At 34.9% G+C, this 15,442-nt stretch overlaps 1 pseudogene; it reads right to left on the reverse strand.

The window, feature by feature from the left end:
• The window catches only part of LOC113083321 (metabotropic glutamate receptor 8-like), a 93,048-nt pseudogene extending 83,164 nt beyond the window's left edge, over positions 1-9,884 (reverse strand).
• Between the last annotated feature and the right edge of the window lie 5,558 nt (positions 9,885-15,442).

Raw genomic sequence — 15,442 nt, forward strand, 5'->3', positions numbered from 1 at the left:
CCTCAATTGAAGTTAATCTGACAAGATTCACCTTTCTGACTACTAGACGGTTGGTAATAGTGTGCAATACCCTCAGAGCCAAACACGACCGGTGCTCTTTTAAAGATACATGCGCCGAGCTTTATATTGCAGCCTCTGAGGCATGCGGCATGCATAAGGCTATATGAGAAACATTATTAAAAACATCATAAAACCTGACAATTTTTCCTTTAGGGAGCACGTAAAACCATGAATGTTATCGGGAGTGGAATACAACACACTGCACATATATAAGTACAGTATACAAAAGTAGTAGCATGCAGTTCATATTGAGAACGTTTCTATATTACAATTTTAATTCAATTAAATCAAATCAAGTTGCATTAAATATATATTTGCATATGTATATATGTGTGTGTGTATGTGTGTGTTATTTATGTCATGTACATTACTGTATAATAATTCAATAATACTATTTAAATATCATTTAATTATACATTTCCCAACTAATAATTTATATCCGCATCTAAAAATCTATACAATTTCACGAAATTTATAGATTCCATCGTATAATAATAGTCAAAATTTTATAAAGATATTTAAATATTATTTAATTATAAATGTATTTATATTGATGACTTGATTTGTAAAATATGAATAAAGAATCTTAACAAATATATATTGCCTACAATTTAAATATTGCATTCAAATCATTTATATACCAAATAAATAAATAAATCACTTTTTTATTATTTTTTGTGTAAATAATGTTTTGTAAATTAAATATAAAATTACTTCAGTTTTAAATTCAGCAAATTTGTTCATACTGTTTGTTATAACTAAATGTTATTATCCCACATAAATTCATATCCCGCGGCCAAATAATAAAACATTTCTGTGTGAGAAATAAGATGATGGGGGTGATGAAACTTTTTAAAATCAATGGTTTTTTGCTGTTTTGTGGTGGGTGAATTAATTGCTTGTCAAGCACGGACGGGGCCAAAATGTCTTAATTTGAAGAACTGAGAAAGAAAGGGGAAAAAATACACACATTTTAAATTCTTAATGAGAGTCCCAGTCTTCCCTTAAGTCAACATGAAATCAAAATTGACCTTATTTGTTTTATTCCTACAGAAATTGCATTAAAGATCTTGTTCCAACTGAAAAAACATCTGGGTTTCTAATGAATTATTAAGTAATCTTCAATGCATCGTATCTGTATAATAAAACATTCATATCTATATCGAATGTCATTTATAAAATTATTTTTTTATATTACTGATTCATCAAGATTGTAAACTGGCTTGACCCCTTACGAGGGCTGTTTTTGTTTGAAATCGCTGAACTTTTGTCAGATGTCAGGACAGCTCTTGTCATGTCAGGACGTCTCTGGAGTCTTAAAGAGTGAGAGGGTCAGTCTAAGGTTTCCATCAAGTAAAAAAAATAAATAATATGACGGGAAGCACAGGACAGCATCTTCCCCTGTGGACTGATGGCTCTTAACCCCTCACAATACATTAATAAACAACAATAATTTCAAATCAGCTTGACAAAAAAATCATGATGTTAATGTTTATAATATCTTAATAATTGTATGCCTTATAGTCATATTTAGATAATTGTATCTGGGTGGTAATATAGTTTAGATTTTACAAAAATACAAGCAATCAAGCAGACTGAGATATGCTATTTTTTTTTTTCTTATGATAAACTATTAAAGTTTTTACTAATATTAATTAACTTAAAATGAGAAACTCTGCCTTAAAGAATACCTGAAATAACTTTGTATTTTTTAATATTTAAAAGAAATGTTTTTCTTAATTGTTTTGATATTAGTTTTGATTAGTTATCTATAATAACCTTGTTATATATATATATATATATATATATATATATATATATATATATATATATATATATATATATATATATATATATAAAACCCTTAATTTGGACATAATTATGTATCTAACTTTATATAAAGAGCAATAATATGCTTTTGAAAAAAAGAAAAAAATCTGGCTATTCAGATTTGTTATATATTACTTCATAAACATTTAATTGTGACAATTCTGTACGGTTTTCTTTTCTATAATTTCTATACTGTGACAATTTTTCATCCAAATGACTCGTTCCGCCTCTGAAACAAATTTTATTTTCTGCTGACATCATCAAGACGTCATATTTCCAACGCCTCTCTTCATTTCTCATCATCCAATCATTTGCCAATTGTCAATTTAAGCCCTACCTCTTTTTCTAATTGAATATTCTGTTTTTACTTCTAAAATTGTCACACTATGCAAGTAAAACGGGTTGAAAACACATTTCATGTTGACTTCAATTTATCAGTAAACATCTATATTAGCAAAAATGAAAATGTTAAAAGACAATGCCTAAGAAGGCGGCGAGAGAAAACACAAATGACAAGCAGCCTAAGTTCCGTTCTGTAACACACACACACACACACACACAGCTGTATTTCTCTAGTGTTCAGACTCTGCTAATCAGCGCTGGTCGACAGTTACATCTATCACACAGCTGGCCGGGCCTTGATTCATTACCAGCCGCCAGCTGCCGTTTCCGAGCAGGTCTGGGTTCGGCTCATCCGGCCTGGCAGGTGGGAAGCTTCTGTAGCATTTGTCTTTCCTAAACAGTAAAGTTGTCCAAGCTTATTAAGGAGAACAGAGTCCACTTGCGGCGGGATCAATGGCTGTAGTCAATCTGCAGACATCAATGAAGGCAAGAAAGTATGGATGTTCTGCTGCTTCAGCCTAATCGTATATCCACTAACCAATGCGCACTGACAGATTTCAGTCGGACAGGGTGACTTTGAGAAAAAGTAACATGGCTGAAATGACAATTCCCAGCTAATGAGTGTCCAAAACACCCAACTAAAACTTCATAACAGAGCACCTAACCGCCTTTATCTTCTTCACACCGAAAGCATGCCGAGCTCTCACAGCTGTTTCTCTCTTTAAAGAAAAAGTGTTGTCACACCAGTCGTGATTCTAGTGCTTCTCTTGAAGTCTTCATCTTTATATGAGTTCTCGAGGCTTTTCCATTTAGAAGCACTTCTACGCTCTTGTGTTTCTGCACATAATAACGACAGTATTGGTTTTGCAATTTATTTCAACCGTGATACTCCTGACCTCCCTCTAAAGATGTTTTCCGCCAGGCTTAAAGTAGAAATAAAAGCAAGTGAAGCAGAAATTTGCAGACGGTAAAAGCACTTTTAGGAATTCTTTTTAGGAAGATGCACCCACACATATTCTGCTGTGTTGTCAGTAAGTGGACTGTGGAATTAAAACTGCCTGAGAGAGATTTATCTTCATGTTCCTGAAGGCAGAAAAGTTTAATGTACTGTATAAGTTTAAACATGATACAGAGTCGAGTGATACAGATAGAAAAAACTGATTTTTTCATATAACTTAATGCATTAAATGTTTTCTGATGCCATATTTTTTTCAAATGCATCATTAAGATACATTAAAAACATTTTTGCCTTCCAGCAAATTAGCACAATGAAAAGTGATATTTAATCAAATGTTTATGCATATCATAATTATACTATCAGTGTAAGAAAAAAAAAAAAAAACTTTACTTGAAGCCTTTAAATGTAATGCATTATAAAAGTATTTTAATGCATTAATTATGCACCTTAATGCACTGTCTCATAGCCACAATAGATAACACTTTTAGAACATAAATCACATTAAAACATGAAAAACAACTAATTTCAGATTTTAACAAGGAATATGCAAACACAATAATGCATTTAACTTTCGTTACAATTATTTCTGAAAAGATATAATGCAAAACATTTTATAATGCATTACATAAAAGCTTTAAGTACAGTGTTAGCAAAAATTCTGGTTTATGTGAATCGATTCTTTTAGACTGGTGACTTAAATGAATCAGAATGATACCACATTTCAAATCCTATTAAAATGTCTTCATACTTTTTTGCTTGAGAGTAATTGCACAAATCACATAATAAGTTTAGGAAGTGCATTAAAAACTGTATCTTAATGTAATTAAATGTATCTTAATTTAATGTTTAGACATTTATACAAAGAAACTAGTCAAAAATACAGATTAAGAAACTTTTTCTGCAGTGTTTAAACCAAATTGCGTCACGTACTTTATGTCATGTGATTTGTTCTAATGCTCTGATTGGTTGATTGCAATTTACATTCAAAGTTTAAAGGTTTTCTGTGAGGGCGGAAAGATTTTTTTAGTTGAATTTAAATTTAATTTAACAAGTTTTCTTCATTTGCAATCTTGATAAAGACCTATGTGCTGAAACACGTTTTTGCAAATTCAAAAATAATTTATTCCTCATAGCCTCATATTTTGACATTTCACTCCACATATAAACCAAATTACTAACATCTTACATATTAACATCCAATGTGTTTTGAAAATACATTTCCATATTAATCTTGCATATTACTGCAAGTGGTTTGAAAAAGAATAACTTCTTTAGTTTTACACTTCAGGAAATATTTCTACTTCTACAGATCGAACCGCATCGAAATGTCCCCATCTATAACATTAAAAACACTATATGGGTTGTGCTTTGCAGTTTGCACCATCCGTTCCCCCCCGTGGCATTCACTAGATATCACTTGGCAGCCATCTGTGCAGGTCACAACCCCGAAATAACAGAAGCATGCGTTTAATCTATAGACAGAGTTTGGCTTCCTTGGAAGCATATAATGTCTTTAGCAACGGGCTCATTAGTGCTAGCATAGACGCATACAGCTGAGATGGTTACTGAGGATGGCTAGTTCAGATGTGAGTGGATATACTAACCTAACCCTAACACACTGGACAAAGAGAAAAGAGCAGAAAGATGGAAAACATCTCTGTCAATCTCAATGTCTCCAGCTCATCTTTTAGTCCTGTCACAGTATTTTGTGAAAACTGTGTGATAACATTGCTTATTCTGCGCATATGAAGTATATCGTGGACTTGAAAAACAAAAGCCCAGCTGCTGAAATGGCCATTTCACACACCTTTTCTAGAATTATTGGGAAATGACAGACTTAAATGCAATTATCTATGGCCCATTGGCATGGCAATTAAGGCTAATGTATATTAGCATCTATTGCTACTTGCTCCTCAGAGAACTGTGCTCACTAACCCCATCCTGGCAGCTGTTTCAAAGCTTAATAATGTGAATTTACATGGGTAAAAGACTTTTATGAAACGTAGAAGGCTGGAATTATAAACTGTCACCTACCTGGACAAAGAAACGCAATGTGTAAACATTAGCATGCTGACAAAATTAGGAAATAAGTTTATGGATAAGCAGTCAGTCACAGGGAAGCAAAAGTACACTGAAAGGTAAGTTATAAAAAATTATCATTGAAGTATTTTAGTACACAAATTCATCTTTTCTAAATTTCATGCTTAATTCAGTTCATTACTTGCAGTTTATTTGTAATTATTTCTGAAATTTACTAGCAATTTCACTCCAATTTGTTTTCGGTGTATGGAAAAATATCTTACCTACAGCTTTGAGAGCCTCAGTTCCTTACTCAAAAAATTTAATTTCTGCAAAATAATATTAAGTTGCTTCTTGCACTTTTACAGCAAGTGAAATTTCCAAGAATTGGCATTTTCCAGATACAGATGAACTTAAATGAAATGTGGCAACATTTTATTCCATTGCTTGTTGTATGTATCGCAGCAGTTCAGTAATGACATGCTCAGTGTGTGTGGCGCAAAAATTCTCTTGTATTTGAAAATAACGTACCACCTTCGACAAAACCCTACCCTTAAACTTAACCGATAGTATTAAATAAAAACATAGCACTGTGCATGGAAACACATTACCCCTCTGGAGAAATAAGGCTGTTGTTCTTTTACTGCACTCTAAAAAATATTTTTTTTTACCTAAATGCTGGATTGAACCCAATTTTTGTCCAATTTTTTCAGTGCTTCTTTGTGTAGTTTTCTTGTTACTCAGATCCTGAGTCAGACATAACCCTCTTCAGGAGTTCAAAGCGCCATTGAATTTATGCATTTCAGTAAAAAAACAGGTCTGGGTATATTTTATTGGATCTATAAAATAACTACTGTGCTGTATATCGTTCAATTTTATGCAAAGCATCACACAGGAGTGCGGTTTGGAAACTATTTTACAACCACCATCTACAACCACCAAAATCCATCTAGTTTGGCGATTCATCATGGTCTTTGCATGCACCAGAAGGGTTTGAAAGTGACTTCTGTGCAATCTTTGCTATATACATCGCTTCTACTTACAATATATACAATGGACTTTTTTGTAGAAATTATAAAACTGTTTATTTCAGCTAATTTAGCTGGTGTGCCAGATAAGCCAACAAGGTTCAAAACCCCAATGAAACCATTTAACTTGAAGAGTCTGAGCAGCTTTTATCAGCACTACAGCTCAATGCATGAAAGCATGCATTATAACCGCTAGGTCATGACATCTATTCACTTTCAGAAAGTGAATAGAGCCATGCACAAGAGTAAAAAATGGCTTTTAATTAAACTCAAAGTTTCACAGGATAAACTGGGGTTAATGTTTATAACCCCAAAAGGTTGATTTCCTGAAGTAGTGACAAGCAAAGGGGAAGATCTCAATCATCTTGGCCATTAGCGGAAACTACAACGAGGGCATGAATGATGCAAAGCTATTGACTTTTCATTCGCTTGTTGTATGACATTCGTTTAGCAGCTAATTGCATGCCTGTTCAATTCTTTCCTCTCGGTGTAATCCACCTCTCACTTTACAGCTGGAAGATTTGAACCAATTTTACAGCAAAAAATCTAAACTCTGTAGTAAAATCATGGGTACTTTTGCATTTACTATTGTTTTACATCAAAAACTATTAATTGATGGTTACTGTTGTAAAATCATACTGTAGTAAGACTATGGTTAATTTTGATTTTACTATGGTTTTCCCACAAAAAATAAAGTAATCGGTACTACAAACCCGTGCATATTCAAAAGCACAGCTTCTGGTTAGACTGTGGTTAACAGCGAGTCTCTTAAGCAGCTACAGTAGCTACGTGTGATGGTAAACACTGGAGTCCGGAGGATGCTAAAGTGGATGTTATTACACAAATGTGTTCAATCACTCATGAATTTGTAATGCACAATTAAACAGTGCGATTAGTACAGCTGTGTGATATTTGCATTTGCGGAGCAGCAGGGTCTCTAGTAATAGCTATAATTCTGTCACGTACGGTGAAGGGGGGGGGGGGGTGTTACATAGAGGGGCTTTAGAGGAGGAGGGACTGTGTTAAAGCCTACCATTATAATTTCTGTCCATCCACGTCCTCCTCTCACCCATATTCCATACTTTACTTCAGCCTCAGGTCATATTTGCTAGCGGTTAGCACCATTATTCCTGTAGAAGATGTGGTTAGCGGACTAGACAGAAAAGACAGAAAATGCAAGTTGTCACAAATGGAGTGGCGTTTTCCTGAGATCCTGAAGGGACTGCATGTAACACCTGTTCAGGCGGTTAGTGAGTGAATAAGATGCAGATTTATGCTGAAATACCACATGCTAAAATCAAGATTTCCCTTCATCTCGTGTACTTTTTCTAAGACTAAGTCTCTCATTGCTGCGTGGACAACAAACACTTGGCTCCCAGCGGTCGGTCTACATCGCCTTTGCCCTCTATGAGCAATGTCAACATCCAGTGAACAGACAGAAGACAGCTGGACACTCAACCGAGAGCACTTCGACTCCCAAAACCCTACAAAATCAAGAACATCCATGACATTTCGGTCAATACGTGAAAGAGCAAACAGTCCCCAGGGTTCCCCAGTACGTTCAGAAACACTACAGTACGTTACCAACATAATCCCCATTTATCCCTAGTTTAACAAGTGAGAATTAATTAAATGGATTCAATTTATGTACACGCCGAGCAGATAAAAATGTGCAAGATAAGAATAACAATATGCTTCCTCTGCTTATGTGAGTGGATGCATGAAAATGCTGCTGCATGCTGTCGCACAAATGCATTTGTATTAAGAGAACGGGCCTTTGGAGATGTGCAAATAACAGACCTGAGGTTATGGACGACAGGCTGGAAGATAAGAATGAGAAAATGGGATGTTTGTGACAGATCTGTGGGATTAAAAACAGGATGTGATCACGAGATCCTTGAGCATTTAAGAGCTATTAATCCTCAGAGAACTGCCAACCCGAGCCTGCCTTAATGAATAAAAGATAAACAAATACAGATTTTAAAACACTAGGCTTTACACACTTGTCCACTTTGGTTACAGAGAAAAACTGTGCATCATATACAAAATAACTGAGGATCATTTACACACTACCAGACTTCTAGTAATTATCGCCAACTCCTCCAGACTGATGCAAAAACTGCCTTAGAGGAATTGTTCATCCAATTTTTACTTACCCTCAAATCATCTAAGATGTGATCTTTATCAGATTTGGAGAAATGTAGCTTTACATCATTTACTCAGCAATGGATCCTCTGTAGTGAATGGGTGCCGTCAGAATGAGAGTCCAAACAGCTGATAAACACATCACAATAATCCACACCACATCTTTTAACATCTTGTGAACCGAAAGCTTCATGTTTTTTTACAATGAATTCATCACTAAAAGAGTTTTAACTTTAAACCATGAGTCTGTAATGCATAATTACTCTTCATCCTTGTGCATACAGTTGAGATTTTTTATTTTTTACTGTAGGTTGCCTTATTACGGACTAGTGTTTTAACCAGAAACAACAGTTTGAACCATCTTAATGATGGATTTGTTTCTTACAAAAACACAACTTTTTCACTTCACCAGTGGTGTGGATTACTTGTGAATCATTGTGACATTATCAGCTGTTTGGACTCTCATTCTGACGGCACCCATTCACTGCAGAGGATCCATTGCTGAGCAAATGATGGAATACTAGCCTATTTCTCCAAATCTGATAAAGAAGAAAACACATTAAGATCTTGAATGGCCTGAAGGGAAGTAAATAAAACATTTTTGGTGAACTATTCTGTTCTACAAGACCTGTTCACAATAAAAACACTCAGTGACTTGTCTTCTTTCGAACCGGTGCATGCACCACACAATTAATCTCACACTGCTGATTAGTGTTTGGGACTAAAAACATTAATGGGAACAAGTTTGTTGCTTGAAGCGGGAATTCTGTTCAAATTCATCAATGCATCAAGCTAGTCTTGGAAAAGCCATCTTACCCATCTCTCTGGAGATCTGCACGAATGCTTCCACGCCGCTTTCCCCGTAGTTTCCTTCTGAAGCCAGTGTGGAGACGTAGTTCCAGCCCATCGCCGTAACAATATCCAGCATGGCCTGGGCTTGGTAGGAATCCGGGGGAACGACGCGGGAAAAAAAGTCGTAGCGGGTGTTATCGCTCAGCTCCGGAGCGGTGGATGCATAGCTGATCTGAGGAATCTGCAGAGAACAGACGAAAGATCAGAGTTTAAAGTTCAGAGACGGGGTTCTCTTGCTTCACAGCGAAGAAAGAGGCATGCATTTCCAGATCCAGTGACCTGCTCGTCTCGAAGGCAATGTTATGCTGCCTTCTATTATACCCAATTTTGGCCAAATTCCATGCAACATCGCATTTCTCCTTTATACAAAAGCCAATCCTAGAATGCATTGAAACAAGCTCAGTGAAACCCAACTATGCAGATCATAAAACACTTATTTCACTTGATCTTGAAAGGTTTTAAAGACAAATAGTTGCAGTTCATGTCCCACCGACTCCACATGACGCAGGAATATATATGTATCCCCACATGTCGTGGAGTCTGTGGGAAGTTTGACTGACAGATTAATTGTCTAGAGAAAGAGGACAGGAGGAGGTCAAAGAAGCTCACGGCTGAATTATTCTGAAGGATTCAGTTACAAAACAGTTTGAGATGCAGCTCACGTCAAGCTACACAAACGGTGTTAAATCCAAACATCCCCCGATGGCGTGACGGTACACAAACACCTAGACTGTGCTTTCACCGCTTGGAGCTGTAAATAAGAAAATATTTAGCCACAAAGTGCTTGAGGAACATCACTGTACGAGTGCAGATAGCTCCAGAGTAGATTCATGAGTGATGATGCTGAACAAAACTGTGACATTGAGAAATACATCAAATCTCCAACATTGAGGAGTGAAAATTGAAATCAGACGCGGTAAGACTTGATAGATTTTGATAAACGTGACAACTTTGAAAGAATGCAAAAAAATACTCTCAGCGTCAACACGAAAAAAAAGGTGTTGCTAAAAAGATGCCAAGCAAACTTTTGCAAGGTTCACTCATCTGAAAAGGTTAACCATAATGCAGTTCAAATTTTCATTTACCAGTAGTGGCTCATTAATATTTCCTGAAAAAAGACAACACAAACAAGACAACACCCAAGAGGGTGTTTTTTTTTTATTATTTGAATTCTTCAAATTCTTGGTTTATTGCACAAATAACAACGGACCCTGTGCACTTTATTCGAATAATTAATTTTAATTCAAATAACAACATTGCTGATGTTTCATTAAAAAAAAGAAAAAACAGCTATAGCTTTAAATTAAATTAAATGTTAAAATTTCCAATAAGACTCATAACATTAAACCAGCAATTTATCATATAGGACTACAAACCAAAGGTCAAGTTAAATTGCAAAATAAAATTAATCCAAATGTTCCTCAGCTACTAAATAAATCAAAACAAAAATATAAAATACAATATTTTTTACAAGTCTGTTGTACCTGCAACTAGACTACAAATTATTAAATAGGAAGTGTTTGCTTTTTAGAGTCAGTAAACCCAAACCTGTTTTCTCCCTTTTCAACATTTCCTCAAGCTATTGCTGTATAATTTAACAAACACTTAACATATAAAAGAAAAAGTTTACCTGTAAACTGTAATAGTCTCCAATGCATTTCGTGAACACACCTGTTTTAAAGCTCGCTGGGCTTAAATATTGAGCAGATATTGAGCAGTTGGAGTTTATGATACCGGCGGATAAAAACATTACTATAAAGAGCTCAGCATGATGTTCTGTACAAGCACTTTAAAAGAGCCCCGACACAACAAGGATCTCTGAATGATGCATGGAAATGCTGCTGCATGCTGTCGCACAAATGCATTTGTATTAAGAGAACGGGCCTTTGGAGATGTGCAAATAACAGACCTGAGGCCATGGACGACAGGCTGGAAGATAAGAATGAGAAAATGGGATGTTTGTGACAGATCTGTGGGATTAAAAACAGGATGTGATCACGAGATCCTTGAGCATTTAAGAGCTATTAATCCTCAGAGAATTGCCAACCCGAGCCTGCCTTAATGAATAAAAGATAAAAGCTGTTGACAGCATTTGTAACAATGTCAGTTACCACAGATTACTACTGCATGTCAACTCATACCTGTTAAAAAGTTTGAGAAGCAAAAACTGTGGTATAATGCTAAAAGTCTCGTATATTTTTTATAATCTTGCGACTAGATGTCACCTTGTCTACTTCCATTTAAGTGGATTTCTGTAAAAGCAATATTTTTTAATGATAATTGACATCAGTGCAATATAATGCATGGCTTGTATAGAACCCACAACATTCCTTAAAAAAAAAAATAATAAATAAATAAAATAGCACATATAAACATAGATATATGAAATTAATCAATGCATTCACAAACAACTCTCTCAAAATGCTCTGCACTTTTGAAATAATTTGCATATTCTTCGCATTTTCGTATATAGAGGTCAATCAAATGAAGGATTGCAGGATTGGATGTCACGGGTATAATATCTGATCATACACATCCCACAAACACAAATATATGTGCGTGTGCATTCACTTGAACAGTGTGTGTGTGTGTGTGTGTGTGTGTGTGTGTGTGTGTGTGTGTGTGAGTCTCAGGATAATGGAGCTGCCTGGCTGAGTGGCTGATAGATGGTTCTCCAGAACTTCTAATTAACCCTTGCTCAGACCTTTATTGTCCGACATCCAGATGGCGAAAGGCAGACATGGACTTAACAAAGGGTGCAAATGCAAGCGTGGCCTCATAGACACTCAGAAACACAACGAGCAGCCTCACGTAATTACAGCTGCATTGATTAATGTGTCTTGTGTGTTTACACTGATCTGAAGACACACACTGATACCCAATAGAGTTTGTGTCGTATGAGTAGATGAGACGTGCTATATTATGAATGTGTGTTTCCATTTATACATGCAATACAAGAAAAACAACAGACCAAAACTTCATTGCTACCAAATCTCAAGCCTTAAAATGCATATTTTAAATGCATTTTTTTTTAATTGTTATTCTTATATACATTAACCCTTTAAGAACAATCCTCAAGCCCTGATACCTGAAGATTTTCAATGCATAAAAAAACTAATTCAATAAAAATTCAATTCAGTAAAATTCAATTCAAGATTAAGATGAGATTAAACAAAGTGTCATTACATGTATTGACACAAAATTTAAGATTTCCTGTGGCCTCAAAAACACACACAATGCAATGCAGTGCAATGCAATTAAATCCATTGAAAAACATATTGAGATTATTAAGTGCTGCCACATGATAATAAAAAAAAAAAGATTTTCTATGCAAACACTACCTTGCAATGCAAGATGATTTTGCAAAATGTGCAAAATTTAAAATATATATATATATATATATATATATATATATATATATATATATATATATATATATATATATATATATATATATACAAAACTTCACATTTCCTTTTTTATGTAATACCACTTAAAAGTAATCTTACTTAGTAAGATAAAATATTCACAATATATTATCTGAAGTCAAGTCTTAATAGCCTAATATAATGATTCTGTGTCACTGTTTTGTTATAGACATTTAAATATTTTTTTCACTTTTAGAGTATTAGAAACCAATGAATCTACAACAGTTAAAAACATGATTTTTGTATGCAATGATTTCCTAAAGGGTATGATTTAACTGATCCTTTATTTGTTCACAATAACGAGACTCGGGGAAGTATCGACTGGTGCTTCACCTCTGATAATGTCACTGTGTAAGTCACAGCAGACTAGAAAGACCCAAACTGACTTAATGCAATAAAGAACCTCTCTTCATTTTTTCATTCGAATCCTCTTCTTAAGTCTATCATAGACAGACTAGAGCTGCATGCAGTAGTTCAGATAAAATGCATTACAGGTTTTCAGGATGATGCCGTATGAATTCATTCATTCATTCAGTGTACAAATTAAGGATGATGGTAGATTGAAGGGTGAGAAAGTAGTTGTCAAACTCGATGGGCATCACAGATGGCTGGCGGCGTTTAATAGATTGACCGCAGATTGGATCATAGATTGATCCTCAGCCTAAAGACACTGCTGTACGACCCAAAATCTCCTATTTTACAAGAATGACAAACCTCAACCAAAAGCACAATGAAATAATCACAAATAAATCCTTTAAAAAAAAAAAAATTATATATATATATATATATATATATAAAATTTACAAATATAAACATAAAATAATAAAATTATATAATTATACTAACAAACTATTTATATAATTATATTTATATGTAAGATTATATATTATTGTATTATATATTTTTTTTAATTTAAGTTTCAGAAAACACTGAAGAAAGATTGAGAACAATACTCAAGCACTGGAGAAAAATTGGAAGGTTCTCAAAGTAAAAATAAATTAAATAATTTAATTTTCATTAAAAAAAAATTATTCTCAACCAGCAACATCCCAAAATTCTCCAAAATGAAACTTTAAAGCGGTTTAAACCCCCTGAAAGACCAGACTAATTTGCACAGCGGTTCCAACCAAAAACATGTTTTGTGTTCATTTTAGGCCAAAAAGATGTGGAGAAGCATGTCATCATGTAATCCCTCTCAGTCCAAACAAAGGCATCATCTGCGGACATAACATCACATTCAAGTGGACATCCTGGATCTCTGACAAATATCAGCTGGACCGAAAAAAACATTGCACATTTAGCTGTAAGCACTTGTCATTGTGCTAAAACAATAGATCGGATTAATTGCTCATCACTGCAACATTATACACAAATTCTCTCACATTCAGTGACAGAAGATGACGACACAAAGGATGGGACGTTCGCCGAGAGCCTTAACTAATATGACTGCCAAAAGAGTCCAAAAAATGACCACAATAAAGCAAAAAGGACCCAAACAACTCAAACCCTGAATGTCACCCAGCAACTGGCCATTTCAGCCGCAATGAGCTGGATCGCTTACATTGTGCACCAGTGATAATGGCAGCAGCGGGGTGTAATTGCAGGGCTCAGTGCCCTCTCTCCTCGACAGGGGCTTCAATGCCGCGCTGCTTTGGCAGGTGGCTGCGCACTGGCTTCCAGCATCACAGCGAAGGACGGTTCATCCGTCATCTGGACGGCCTGTCAGTCTGGACGGCTGGAATGACAGAGCTGCGGATAGTGCACGGGACAGATTAGCTGACGGGGTTTAACTGCCTGTTGAGATTGCTCAAGACTGCTGGCTCCATCATCTTACATTAGCGCTTCATGTACAGTATGTATAGATGTATGCTTTAAGCTCAAGATGGATGCAGTACCGCTATTGTACAGGAACAGATAACCTTTGACCTGAACGAGTCATTATACTCAGGAGGGTTCTACTGAATTTTGTAATTCAAAAATTCGATGTTATTATGGCTCTGATTATCTGCACTAGAAAATGAAGGGGATTCAAACAAAGAGCTGAAGTCTTTGCTCAGTGAGAGAAATACTGACTGCATACTGAATTGAACTGGATCAGTAGAACTGAAAGTTGTTGAGTGAGACAAACCAACAAAACAAAACAGCTAAGATGTATTCAGACAGTTTGGGGGAAGCACAAGGCAAACCTCAACTGATAGAACTCTAAAACAATGCATAAAGATTTTTACAAAATCCTAATTTAAGTAAAAAAAAAAATCCAAATTAAACACCAATTAGAATATTAAAATTAACCATTTAAAAATTATGCTATTTAATAAACAATTGTATTTAAATTTGTAATAAATTACCAGATTGCAAATTATAGGGAAATGATATAGAAAGTAAAATCACTTCCATCTATCAAAATTATAGAATTGAATTATAGGTTAAATTATAGATTTAAAATTGTATCCAATATATTACATGGTACACAAAGGGGTCATGAAAAAGTAAGAAAATGCTTATATAATTATTAATTTATGCATACTGCTAATGAATTATCTATACATACACATATATATCACTCTAAAAAATACTGGGTTGTTTCAACCCAACTTTGGGTCAAAGTTGGACTCGAATGTAAAAATTTAACCCAACGGTTATATTTGACCCAAAGTTGGGTTGAAATATCCCAGCATTTTTTGGAGTGTAGGTGCATTTATAATGAAAATTATCGAATAGAATTATGGTGCTCATTTAGAGCAACAGTATAGAAAAATGTGACTTACTCTATAAAGAAG

Source organism: Carassius auratus, unplaced genomic scaffold (genome assembly GCF_003368295.1).
Source record: "Carassius auratus strain Wakin unplaced genomic scaffold, ASM336829v1 scaf_tig00037769, whole genome shotgun sequence".
NCBI classification, from domain to species: Eukaryota; Metazoa; Chordata; class Actinopteri; order Cypriniformes; family Cyprinidae; genus Carassius; species Carassius auratus.